The sequence below is a fragment of the Ambystoma mexicanum genome, chromosome 4p (genome assembly GCF_040938575.1).
Source record: "Ambystoma mexicanum isolate Mex_15411 chromosome 4p, UKY_AmexF1_1, whole genome shotgun sequence".
In the NCBI taxonomy this organism is placed as follows: Eukaryota; Metazoa; Chordata; class Amphibia; order Caudata; family Ambystomatidae; genus Ambystoma; species Ambystoma mexicanum.
The window spans coordinates 207,610,581-207,624,671 of record NC_090927.1 but is presented as its reverse complement, the minus strand read 5'-3'; the positions used below and the strand labels follow the sequence as shown (position 1 = coordinate 207,624,671).

The window sequence follows — 14,091 nt, the reverse complement described above, 5'->3', positions numbered from 1 at the left end:
GAAATGACGTCCCTGGTTCGCTTGCATCGCGGTCTGGGTTTTTCGGAATTCATAGAAACTCACCAGCGTCTTTGAAGTCTTCACCTTGCACGGCAAAACTTTAGTCGAGCCGCTGTTGCTTCGGGCTTCACACCGGGGCCACAGTCTGCCCCTTAAACACCCGTGACTTCTTGTCTGAGCAAATGAGCAATCACTTTCAGCATTTGACACTTCAGTGTCCTCCGCTGAATGACCTCTGCAATAAGGGGTATGAGCTTCTCTGCCATTCACGGGACAGGATTTAGACCGTTGAAAATCCGTAGTCCTAGTGCGCTGTGCTCCCAACAGCTCACTTCACCGGTTTGCAGCCCACACTGCTCCCATGTCCCCTCTGCTTCAAATTCCTCACACCTGTCGCTGCTTTGCATACTCCTGCGGCTGCTACATGCCTTCCTGCTCTTACTAAGCCTTTGACTTGGGTTGGGGGTGTTTATAGTTCTTGATTAGACTCAGGTGTTTTCTAATATTCTTAGGCAGACATGTTAGTGCCTCTGCTTTGCTATTCCTCATCACAGTATAAATTGAATTCTGGGACTTGAAGTCACAATGGGGAATATACGTGTTTTTCATAATTTGTGTTGGGCAAAATCTCCTAAAGGATTGGGGAATGAAAGGTTCTTCATGGAAGAGAAAAAAGGGATATCGCGTTTCACCCAAGGGTGCCACACTTTTGCTCCCCAAGTCGCCTCCCCCCAGATAATCCACCCTTGCAGATCCAGTTCAGGATCCAGCAGCTTCGGTCTTTCTCTTCACTTGAGAGGAAGAAGTGAGAATACCCTCAGATTCCTCACACTGCGAAGGATCTGCTATGAAGACACTCCTTTGCACCTTTTGGTTAAGTTGTTAGTGTGAGCGTTAGAGTTAGAGGTTTGACACAACATTGGAAAATGTGTTAATTTTGACATCCTGATGGATTTATTTATTTATTTGAATTCTTATACAGTGCACCACAAGCCAGCAGGCCTCAAGGTGGCACATTAAAAACATAAAACAAAACAGGAAGAGCCAAATTGTGAAGTATTAAGTCAGAATGGATCGAAATGTCAGCGGAGCGGCAGAGGGCAACTAATCAGGAGACTGATTGAACAACGTTATCTTAAGTTCCTTTTTAAAATCCAAAGTCAAAGAGATGGATCTAAGAGTCAGCGTAAGGGAATTCCAGGCATTCGGGCCACACACATCAAAGCTCAGACCACCGTGGACAATAGTCTGCACTGAGGCTGAACAAGTTTTGGTTGATTCTTGGATCTTAGGGAGCTTGCAGGAATATAATGCTTGAGTCGAGCTGAGAGATATTTGGGTGCTAAATCAAGAAAGCACTTGGGTGTCAAAGTGAGAATCTTGTGGGTCACTCTGTGTTTTATGAGCAGCCAGTGCAAAATCTGTCGTATATGAGAGCATTTAGACAAGCCTGTAATGGCGCGCACAGCACCATTCTGAGTGACTTGGAGGTGTAGAAAAGGCAGACTGGGAGCAACCACTCAGGAGGCTGTTGCAGTAATCCAGTCGTAAATTGTTGAGGGCCGCAGCATGGTGAAGCTAAGATACTTGGAAGGAAAGGATTTAAGTTTAGGTGCCAAGGCCACAATGAGAAGCTCAGTTTTGGTGTCATTCTGAGCCAACAAGTTAGCAGCCATCCACTCATGATCTTATTAAGATTAGCTGAGTTTGTGGCATATTGTCCAGAGAGTTTCATAACAACCTGAGTGTCATCAGCATAATTAGTGTACTGAACACCCAGGTTGTCCAGCAGTGCCAGAAATTGAAGAATATAGACATTAAAAAGAGATGGGGAAATACAAGAACCATGAGGTAGCCCACAGGTGACGGGAGAGGGCACGGAATGGGCATCACCACTAACTAGAAAAAGCGAAACCAACTGGAGACTCTGCCCCTCCACCGATAATAAAGCCAAATTAACCTTGCTCTCTTCACACTATAAGAATGAAGTCTGCCTGGCTAAACGTAATTCTTATGAGAGCGCATTGCCAAATCCAACTCTAGCATGAAGGAACTCTTCTCTATACTAAAAGAATTAGAGTCACCGATAGCTACACCTGACATCTGTACTAAGGATAAGTCCTGGTGTACAGACATCCAACAGGCATTATCAAACAAAATCAACATGCTCCAAAATAAAATCCAGCACAAAAAAGAAAAATTGAATCTACACCACTCACTTAAGCCTAGCCCTCTGCCTAGCGACCCACCGAAGGCACGCGATAATATCTTCCATTTCACCAAAATGTCTACTCTGGAAGTAGAAAAAATCATCCTTTCATTGAAACCTTCTAATTGTAAAGGCGACATCTGCCCGCCCTGCGCAACTAATAAAAGATGCTGCCAGGGAACTATCTCCGTTCATTACTAAATTGATTAATGCCTCCTTTACTTCAGGCTCCATCCCAGCTAACCTAAAACAGTTGTGGGTGCTCCCTCTCCTAAAAAAACAGACATTAGATCCCCTCATCCCTACCAACTACCGCCCCATTACCACTGTACCATCTTTACTCAAAATATTGGACAAAGCTGCCTATAACCAAATTCAGAAACACTTAGAATGGCACAAACTCCTAGGAGACAGACAATCTGGTTTCCGCCCACTATACGGAACAGAAACTGCCCTTATCGATTTAAAATCCCAAATTGATGAGCTGAGAGACAAAGGGAAGTCAGTACTTTTGCTCCTACTTGATCTCTCAGCTGCATTTGATCTTGTGGACCATAAGATCCTCTGTAGACACCCTGATTTTGCCGCTCACTTCTCCCCTGAGGCTATCAGATGGATTGAATCATTTCTGAGCGAGAGAACCATGAGAGTTTTCTCTCCATCGGCAGCTGCAGACCCTACCCCTATCCTGTGAGGTGTTCCTCAGGGTTCTTGCACATCTACAACTCTATACAACATCTTCACCAAGCCCCTGTTTGATGATTTGGACCATCTGGGTATCATCTACACCAATTATGCAGATGATACACAGATTCTCCTCCCGCTTTCTGGGGATCATAGCAAGGACACAGAGTTGGTGAACAGGGTATATCTTATCATCCAGGCATGGATGGCCACTCATGGCCTATGCCTGAACGACGATAAGACCGAGTTGATAATCATGGGAACACATGGCAACATCAAAAAACTAGGTCAGGAATTTTCCTCATTCAACATCGATGGAAATACCGTCAAAGTCTCCAAGGAAGTAAAAACCCTTGGCTTCTACCTGGATTCCACCATGTCCTTTGATAAAGAGGTAAAATCCCTGGCCTCCACCACAGCCTACACCTGCAAGCTGATTAGAGCTGGCAAGTCATTCCTCTCTAATGACAGCTGTTTGATCTTGGCCACAGCCTTAATACTATCCAGAACTGACTACTGTAATGCCCTATACAGTGGTGCTAATAAAAATACCATCCAGCGGCTCCAAACATTACAAAATAATGCCTTGAGAGCAGCACTTGGCATAAATAAAAGAACCCATATCTCCTCCATCAGACGCCAACATAAATGGCTGTCTACTGGTAACAAAATACAGCTAAAGACGCTATCACTGACTCACAAAGCTCTAAATAACGCTTCCCCCAGCTACCACACAGATAAACTTCATAGAAGAATCTCTCTCAGACCTACTAGAGCTGGCAATGCTAATTGCTTGGCCATACCTAAATACAGACTCACCACAATTGGTGGTAATAGCTTCCCAGTGAAGGCTTCTAAATCTTGGAACCTACTGCCACTAGATCTAAGAGTAGACCAACCTTACCCACTTTTCTGAAAAAATGTCATCAAACACCTCATCTCTACCTACCCCTAGTCTCCTACCTCTAGGCCTACTCTGTACCTTGATCAGTTGAGTCTCACTCGCCTTATATTCTCATTTAAACTCTGTGCCTCTCTGTAACATGTACATTTGTACATTGCATATTTTTGGAATCACATAAGTCTTTATTTTATATCTTGTATATTTTATAACCATGGATACTATGTAAGCTTTTATTGTATATACTGTATTTCTTGTAACTATGTAAGCTTTGCACTTTCTTACTGCTGCGCCCTGTTACTTACGGGTCTGGTGCACAATAAAAGTAAATAAACAAACAAACAAACTACTGTGGCCTGTCGTGGCCCCAGGAACGAGTAGATCCATGAGGTTGCTAAACTAGAGCAGCCATCTACAGATTGAAGTCGTTCAACTAGAAGAGCGTGGTCCACAAGATCAAAAGCCGAATAAAGATCCAAAAGCATCAGAATGGCAGAATGGCCTTGATCCACAATATTAAGGAGGTTGGCTTTGAGATCCAGTAGAGCCGTCGCCGTACAGTGATGGGCTCTGAAGCCGGACTGGTGGGTCCCCAAAATATTATTCTGCTTGAAAAGGCACCGAAATTGTGTGTATGCGGCCTTATCCAAAATCTTTAGGATAAATGGAACATTAGTGATAAGGTTGTAGAAATCTGTCGCAAAAGGGTCAAGATTCTCCTTCTTCAAGAGGGGGAAAATCCAGGCATCCTTGAGGAGACTGGGAACGTAGCCTTCAGAGAAGGAGCGATTAACAAGTTTCATAACCCAGTGGCACAATACATCGAAGCACTTAATAAATAGGCAAACATCCCCCTGACACGAGGTAGGTTTCATGTGCAAGACCAACTGGCCAATAAAGGGTTCGGTACAGGGAGAGAAAGCAAAGAGGGGCGACTCAGTGGTAGTCGACAAAGCCAATTCTCCAGGACCCACGGCCGAATCTTTAGAATTAAGAGAACTCCTTAACACATGAGTGTCATTTTGATGCGCAATGACCTTGTTGCTAAAGGTGTTGTGAATCGATTGACACCAATCATCATTTTTAATAGGGCCAGGTGCAAGACAAGGTTTGGTTTTAAATTCATTAAGTATAGCCAAAAGCTGCTTTGAGCTAGACTTGGCTTGACACATCCTGTCATTGTAAGTCACAGATTTCACCTTGATAATGGCTGCCTTATATTGCTTCACGTTCAAGTGTGGAAATGAGGTGGCTAGCCAAGTCATCAGCCTTCTCAGAGTGATCTAATGAGCCCAGACGCACAGTTAGAAGAGATGATAATTTGATTGGTGAGGCGTTCTTCCAAATCCTTGACTGAATAATTAGTCTGGGATTAGTGCCAAGCCCAGCAGGTGGCTTAGGGATATTAACGTTAAAAGAAATTAGGTAATGATCTGACCAAAAACACAGGGTTACCGTAAGATCGACAATGGTCAGAGAGTGGGATAAAACCCAATCAAGTGTATGGCCAGCAGTGTGTGTGGGGCCCGAAGAATGTTGTATAAAACCAATATCCCCATTTAAAATGTATGTAGAGGCAGGGAAAACCCTCTTAGCATTACGTTAATGAAAAGTCTGTAGCAACGTATGGCACATGTGCGTCAATCTCTCAACACTGCATCCTCAAAGTATCCACACAGCCGAATCTAAAGTTATTATCTTTGGGAAAAATTCTCTGTCAAAAACCTCTTTTGTTTCCTGAATTGCATTTAACCGTTTTGATCATTTAGAAGGGAGATTTGCAAACAATCAGAGCTGGGGACTGACAAGGTTCTAAATAAGTGTCATCACTAGCACCTAGATGCTTTTGTAACGCGATTGTGCACTTTACAAATACATGTTAGCATACCATGCCATGACGTAAACAAGTCTTCACATTTTAGTATCAAACACCATGCAAGAAAAGGCAATTTAGGGCTGTAAATCTAGGGGTGCATGCTCCCTGTATATTTATCCTTAAGCTTGAAGGGGGCTCCGACCTGCATAGCCCAGGCTTAATAAGTACCCCACCATTCCATGGTAGATTTCTTCAAATCCGATTTCAATGCATTTTTGAAAACGCATTTCACTGAAAACATAGATGGTGGGGTGGGGTTGGGCTTGGGTGTTGGGTGGGGGGGTAGATGGGGCTGCTGCAGGATCTCCCCTCACATTTATTTTCAGTGAAATGTGTTGAAAAAAGAATTGATTAACTATTTTCACCGGAATCATGGGTTAATACAAGATTGGTTCACTAGAGCCAAGGTACCCCTTCTCGAAAGGCTGTCCCTTATCTTGGGAGGGCTAAAGGCCACCGCATTATCTAACTCTCTCAGGGAAACGCTAGGTGACCAAAAGCAGGATAGTGTGATGGTCTTGTCGTACCACTCCTCTCGTAACAGTCTTTCACTCCCTAACCTCACTCTCTCCTGACACTCCTCTCCTCTGCCTCTCAACTCCTCCTCCATATTCTCCATCCCTCTCCTGGTCTTATCACTTCTCTCACTTCACCTGTCTCCACTCTCCACCACCCTCCTGGTCTTAATCCCCTTCTCACTACTCTTGCCTGTACCCTCCTCATCTCACTGCCTGCCGCCACTCCTGATCTTATTCCATCTCTTACTAATCTGGTCTATACTCACCCCCACTCGCTTGATCTTATAACCTGTCTCCACTCCTAGTCTTCTTCTTTCTTCTCTTATTCACTCTGTCTTGCTCTCATTCACCCTAAAAAAACAAGGAAACGGGCTACCCCTCCCTTATCCACGTTAGTCAATGGCCTTAAGCTATGGTGTGTGCTAAGGTTGAAAAAATCCAATGCAAACCTATCAGAGATATATTAAAAAGCAATTTAATATGCTATCATTCATAGTCAAAATACAATTCAGTCATAGAACAATACAAGACGTCACTTGACCTAAATTTTGGAAGTCCCACGAACATGTTTAAAAAACACTGTATCCTACTGTGAAGTTAGTACATGATTGTGACGGTATCACCACAACTAAGGACGTTTTAAACCAGCTGAGTTCAGATGAACACGCTGGGACGTCCACGTTTTAGGTCAAGTGGCGTTTTGTATTGTTATATGATTGAATTATATTGTGACTTTGGCTGTGGGCCTGTCTCTGGTTCGAAAGAGGAGGCGATCCCAGCAAATCAGATGCAGACCACAACAAGTGTTGCTACCATAAGGAGAATGTTCTCATACGCAAAGGTGGTGTACACAAGCTACAATACAGACACATAATCATTCACATCACCTTGAGGAAGTGCACAGTGAGCTCAGAACTCGATCGAGTCCCAGGCCTGGGGGCTTCAGTTCTAGCCAGTCCCAGTTTAGTATTCCAGGAGTGGTTGGCAAAGGGCAAGAACCAATGGTAAGCCCACTACTCTGCAACAATGTAATAGATAGTTCTTCTGGGATGGGACAGGCCAGCCACCGGACATTCAAGGACCAGTAGAATAACATCTAAAGGGTCCACTATAGGTTATAGAGACTCTCAGTGGCCAATCCCCCATGGTGATAGGTTTTTAGGGGAAGGGCCCGAGGGATGACACAATAGTGCTAGGAAACCGGCCTGTGCGCCGTGGAACCTCGAGCTGTGCCAGACTCTTGCTGTGTTTGTGTACTGATCCCGGTTGGCTTTATGTGCAAACAAACCGCAGTTTGTATTTGCTGTCTGACTGAGCCCTCTGTTTATTATGGTGAGGGTGTTGGGCCCTCCGAGTGCGTGGACCCCCAGCATCGCTGTGTCATACCTGGAGTCCTATCTAACACAGCAACCATTAAACCTATGTTGGCCTAGGTGAGAGTTTGGTCGAAATGGCCCATTATAAAGATGCAATGTGTTTAATGTATTAATCAGATGGGGTACCTAGATCAGTGCCTTGATGCTCTGCCTGCAAATCTATATCAGAAATTGTTCTTAGGAGAACTCCAAGTAGCGCTATATGCTTCCGAATGGTCTCCTGGAACATCAGACATATTTCCCTGGAATGAATCTGAGGTTGAGACAGTCGAAAAAACGTCTTATTATTCAGCCCTCTACATAGGAGAACTCGCAAATATGAAGCTGGTTCCGAGTTCACTGTACTTTATGGGTACTTAATAAACAACTTGTTTATTTCAGAAAGTTATTATACGTTCTGCTGTTGCAAACCACCTCCAGGCTACTTGGAGAACAGGGGGTACATGTTTAGGTGTGTGCTTGTTAGTGTATTTTGTGTAAGTGCCTTTTAAGATCTGTGATGAGGAGAAAGACAAATGACAATGGTCCATGCTCTGGATTTGATATGCAGACAGACTTAATGGACTATAACTAAACTATATGTTATGCACATGATGTTGTTTTATGGATTTATTTTAGTCCAAAATAGACATAAAAATTGCTAGCTATTGTAACATGTTTAGAAAAACCAGTAGTGGTGTAGATTTATTTTCCTGAACACAAGCCTCAAAGTACCAGCATGCAAAATAAAGTGGACCTAAAAAGAAACCTGCTCTGGGTTTTGCAAGTTTGCTATTAAACCAAAGAAGTAGCGACATAAAATGCATCATACCTCGCCTGCTTGCAGTCATTCTTTCACGCAGCATGCCTTTTTATGCACCTCATTCTCTAATCACCCACCTCTAAGTGACATTCACAAGCCCACAGCTACTTCTAATTACCCATTGACTGCCTTGTCTGCAGCCATCTAAGTTTGATCGCTTCCCATTTTAAAGGCTCTGCAGAAAAGAAAAAGGATAAAACGAACTTTGACAGACCCTAGTGGGAGAGAGGTCCACTTAGTTATTTTTTTTTATTGTAGTAAAATAAAACAAAAAAGAACCAATTGGTCCAGAGCTTATTTAAGCTCAGAAATAAATCTCTGAATGCTGGCACACCCTTATTGTGTGTTGGATAGCAGCCTTCGTAGCCCTCACACCTCAGTGAATAAGGCATATTGGCTTTTGGTATCCCCTGAACTGGAATCCAGCCAGGCCATTTTTTGACAGTTGGCAGTTGTGGAAAATGAGGGCCAATTCATTGATTAATCACAGGCACACTATATATACAGGTTGGGATGCTCAAAAGAACATACCAACAGAAACCACGCTCTTGACACCAAAAACAAATGCAAGTACTCTGGGAATACCTTTTTGTTGACAGCATGGTTACTAATCTTGACACTAGGCTCTCAATGAGCTACAGACTCATCTACTATATATATAAAAAAAAGAAACAGAGGCGACCAGGGGAGGTGGAATGCCAGTGGACTATGCTGAAGAGTTGGTATTGGCATAGTTGACCTAATGCCAACTTGACCGACTCCGATTTGACTGCATCTTTTTGGTCGAATTCGGTAGGTCAAATGGTATATTTTAATTAAAAAAATAGTTGTGGGGTGGGGTAAGGGAACAGGTTGAGGTGGGGAAGTGATTGGGGTCTCCCCAAGCATTAGGTAAAAAATGTGACCAAAGAAATTAGGTCAAATCAGCAGTAGGTCAAGTTTTTTAGGTCAAACATCCCATATCCGAAGAGTCTCCATGCCATGGTTCCAAGGCAAATCAAAAACCTGCTTCCATCAGTTTGTTTATTAAAACATGAATTCCTAACTAGCCAGGATACATACGCCACCTCTCTGGACAAACTTTTCTCCCACAACCTGTGTCCAGGAAATGCTCCTATAAGAGTTTCAGTCCATTGATCAATTGCACTACAGATGCTGGACAGAACTGATTGAGAACCTTCATAAGGATTATGACACCTAGACAACACTGCTCCTGCTAATGACAAAATGAAATTAGACGTCAATGAGGGCATCAATGTGTTAAAGAACTACATCCTCAAATCTGCAAAGAAGATATCAAAATGTTGCCTGGAGGAGGAATAAGACGTACTTCCTGGAAGACAGTCAAAGGAATTCGGTGGCGCCCCTTGAGTGGGCAGACGAGTGACAGGACGGCAAAGTTGCACTGATTTTTAGGTCCGGCTAGGGAGAGATTTAGGTCATTGACCCAGACCTTGCAGCACTATCTTGGGTAGCCTGGGTGTCAATCATCTGTTCCATGATGCAGATTGAGGAGATCGTGTTGGAAGCTCTATTATAGTGTCAGCCATTTTGTACGAGTGGCTGCAAATGGGTACGTTGCATATAGTGTCAAATGTTGCATGAATGGCACATACACGTTTTTCCAAATTTTGCTGGCACTACAATGTGGTTAAAGAATGTGATAACAAAGCTTATAATGATTCCTTTTAGGGTATGAACAACTGCTGTCTATTATTGGGCAACATTCCGGCTGCGCGTCTTTGACTATGAAATGGAGGGCTGCATTCGGTTCCAATCCCAGTGCTGCGCTTAGAGACTGGTCTCCGGTATTAAGCGCGTTATACAAGATGAATTAATTCATTACATTTCAGTGAAAGAATGTCTATAAGAGAAACTGCTCGATCACACTTGCAAGATAGTGTTATAGTTTCCATTGAGGCTTTACACAACTGCTGGGCGTGAGGGTGAGAAGGGTTTCAGGGGGGGGGGCTGTGCTCTGTGTTGCTTTTCTTAAAGCAGCTTTTGCTATTTCTTATCAGTGTACCGGCACTTCCAGAGTCGAACAAATTGGTGTATATTGCTTATTTTCTGAAAAATTCCAAAGAAAGGGTAATCCAAATACCAGAGCTTCAACGGTGTGCAAACGAGACCTGGCTGATTTCTGAAACATGCGTGATAGGCCCTGGTCTGAGAAATTACAATACAAATGGAGCTTGGCAGTCTGACAGACATTATGAAGTGGCAGTACGGGTAATTATCCTGAATGGCAAATCTACAATACCAACAATTATAAAAGACAACGTGTGGCTTTGCAAATGCAGGCGGCAAGCCTTTCGAGGGCTTTAGATCACTGCAGGAGCTCTTGAATCAGAAGGTAGATGGCCCCCGGTGTCAATCAGCTACTCTGTGATGCAGAATGTTTACCCCTGATAAAAGCTCTGTCAGAGTGCCAGCCATTTCGCAGAAGCTAAGAGCTCTGTGGGAAAGTTGGGGAAAGAGTTGTCAAATGTTGTTTTTAAGAGCTTATTTTGTGTCCATGCTAATTGATATATCAATGTGTTTTCCACTTCTCCACTGCATCACTGTGCGGTTCAATAAAATAGTGAGGCTCCAATGTGTAACAATCAGCAGCTGCGTGAAGTGACTTTCTTTGGGCCACTGCATCTTAACTAACGCACTATTTTCACGGGCGCCATCTTGGATTGATAAGAAATGCCTGGCAATGTTATTGCTACATGTGTGTTTCAGTACTTGGAAAATGTTTCTGTTCAGTGTGCATTTTCCTTACGCCTAACAACTTCGAGGAACATCGAATAATGCGTTATAAAAGAACATTACTGCTGTATGCATTTTAACTTTGGCATTCAATAACGCATAGAATGATACATTGTAGTGAATGGATATCTGCCTTATTTTAAATTCAAATTTATTTTTGCTAACAAATGAGTTTTTTGCATGATAGTGTAATTTAGTGGTGCATAGAATATGGCCCCCTGGCAGATGTAACCTTTCAAGGCCTTGTTTCTGGCTCTCTAAATCGCTGGAGTTTTACAATCAATTAGGGCCAACTGCTGGCTGTTTTTATCTCTAAACATTAGAGGGTAAACTGAGCAAGACGGGAATTAAACCAGATGGACACATTCTCGCGCTGTACATGCTATGTTAAAGGTTCAAAATTTAAGGGAGCTGGGAGCTACCTAGTAGAGTCTGGTTAGCTGACACCAACAGTTACCAGAAGCTTCCTTCGTCTCCCCAGGGTCACTGAAGCCAAACAAACACACGTATGTACATTTTAACTCTGTGCGTTTGGGACAATCTATGAACTAACATTAGGACATTTGAAGCACACGTGGGGTCATCATTGGACACAATGATGTGTTTGCATCTGATGTGGAAGTTAGATTTGCGGAATACTATGTACTAGCGCTTCGTTCCCCAGTGGTAGCTCCTGGTCCTGCTGGATACCCAGGAACTGGATTTAGCTCCTGCTTATCCAAACTTAATTTCGATACCTGATGTTCATAGATGGAAGAGGAACACAATCTCCAAACGATATAAAGCATTTCTGTCAAAGTAGGCAACACTCCAATTGTGCCATATAGCGCATGAGCATGGCTTTTAGGGATGCCAGCCACTGCCCAACATATGCAAATCATTCATCACATTTGAAATGACTTTTGATGATGTAGTTATGAAACTGCATGACACAAGGACAAAATGAAAATGTCATCAGTTAAGTTAAACTGCAATGCAATGCATTCTTGATTTATAACATTCCCCAAAATTACAAAACGATCAATTTCAGTAATAACTGAATTAGGCAACAGACAATAAAACATGTGTCCTTTAGTATTGCATTTAAAGCCCATCATGGAAGGTGGTGCCATGAGATAGCGTTGGAGAGAGTGGGTTATTCTTAATGGTAGCGAAAGAGCGCTTGTATTCACTGGGAGGAAAGGGACCAAATCAGCACTTGATGGAGGGATTCCTTGCAGGATAGTGCAGCTTTGTGATTCTGAGCTAACAGGACAGACACTGAGCTCTTGTGTTTCATGAGAAGGAAAGGATAGTACAGGGAGATACTGTAGCAATAGTCGAGATGGTTCATAGTGACTGTTTCGACATTCACAGTTTTGAATGACAAAAGTTCCAACACAAAAGTATCGAAAAAACAAGTTTTGATTTTCTTTTTAAGGGGGGGGGGTCCCCCCTACAATCCCCCGTTTTTTAAAACACTTATTTTACCATACAAACTTAAAATAAACACTTTAATATTAAAAAAATACATTCAAAACTTTATTTTTCTAAACTTTTGTTTTGGAACTTGTCATTCGAAACTATTGTTTCGAAATTTGACTGGACACCTTCGAGACAGTGTGCCTTCGGATCGTTGGAAAGGAGTATATTCTCAGCTCCTGGGTTCCATCAGGAGGAAAGAAAAGCAATCAGCACTTGGAAACGGAAGCATTCCTCACAGTACAACCATGTATTCACAGTCAAAAAGTATGATGCAAGGTCTTATTTTGCATGGGGAAGAATGCAGAGAAATCAGCAACAGAGGTGAAAGGATTCCATGAAGTGTTGCCCTGTGATCATCAGCACACCATATATTGTGATCTCTTGTATTCCAGCCATGGTGTAGAATGGAACCAGTGCAGTCCATGGCGCTTGTCCACTGGCGATCTCCGGAAGCAAAACACAAGAGTCTCAAAGCTCCTCAGGCAATAAGGCAACACACATGATGGCTACCTCCTTCTCATGGTGTATGGGGGTCTATTCATAGTTCAAACCTAGTGGGTAAGGTAAAGGCAGACCTGCTTTCTGGGGTCTCTTGTTGGGGAACGCCTATTCTACCGCTTCTAGATCATTCTTATACTTCCTTTCCCAACAACTGTGGCCAATCTTTGATGCTTGCAATGGTGAATTTAGAGAGCCAGGTCTCGCCCATGGCACCCACTAGAACTTCCAAACCCATTGGGATGGCCCAGATCCAAGATGTGTTGCAGACATCCTGGTGAGCAGTGCCATGTCTCTGCTCATTTCCGCTGTGAATGTTTACAAAAGCAGCGGCTAACACGAAACCTTGCGCCTTGACAAAATGGAAGTGCCTAAGAACTTTGTTCCTTCCTACACAACGATTCTCATCTGACATCTTCATATCAGTGTGTTTACCTTTATATTGAGGGGATAGTGGTTGTGAGAGAAATTGTAATTCCTTGCCTGTAATCTACTTTTGTTGTCCTACTATAGTTCCTTGATGCTCCATTATGTTGCCACTAGTGGACTGATTGGTGAGTGCAGTATTGTATTGTATTGTATAAGGATTTATAAAGTGCGAAATTATAGCCCAAGGGCATCTGGGCGCTAAGAGCAAGACTGCCAAAGATCCCTGACGCATAGTACCTTAAACAAAATTAAAAGTCTTTAGAGCCTTACGAAAACGAAGGTGGTCGACTGTCTCCCGTAATTGAAAGGGAAGATCGTTCCACAACTTTGGGGCGAGGATTGAGAAAGATCGCCCACCAACACAAGCTCTATGGAACCTGGGAACTGTAAACAAGGTTTTGGAACAAGAACGCAGAACTCTAGAAGGTGTATAGCGTAAGTGTTTGTGTTTAAGAAAAGAGGGGCCAGATTCCCGAGTAGCTCAACACACAATACATAGAATCTTAATTTCAATTAGTTGTTTTATAGGAAGCCAATGAAGTTGGTATAGCAAGGGTGTATTATGGGCATGCCTCGG

The 14,091-nt window shown here is 43.0% G+C and overlaps 1 protein-coding gene across 6 annotated transcripts in view; it reads right to left on the bottom strand.

The window, feature by feature from the left end:
* Nucleotides 1-14,091, bottom strand: part of MSRA (methionine sulfoxide reductase A) — a 1,385,155-nt gene that overhangs the window by 634,678 nt on the left and 736,386 nt on the right. The window lies entirely within an intron of this gene.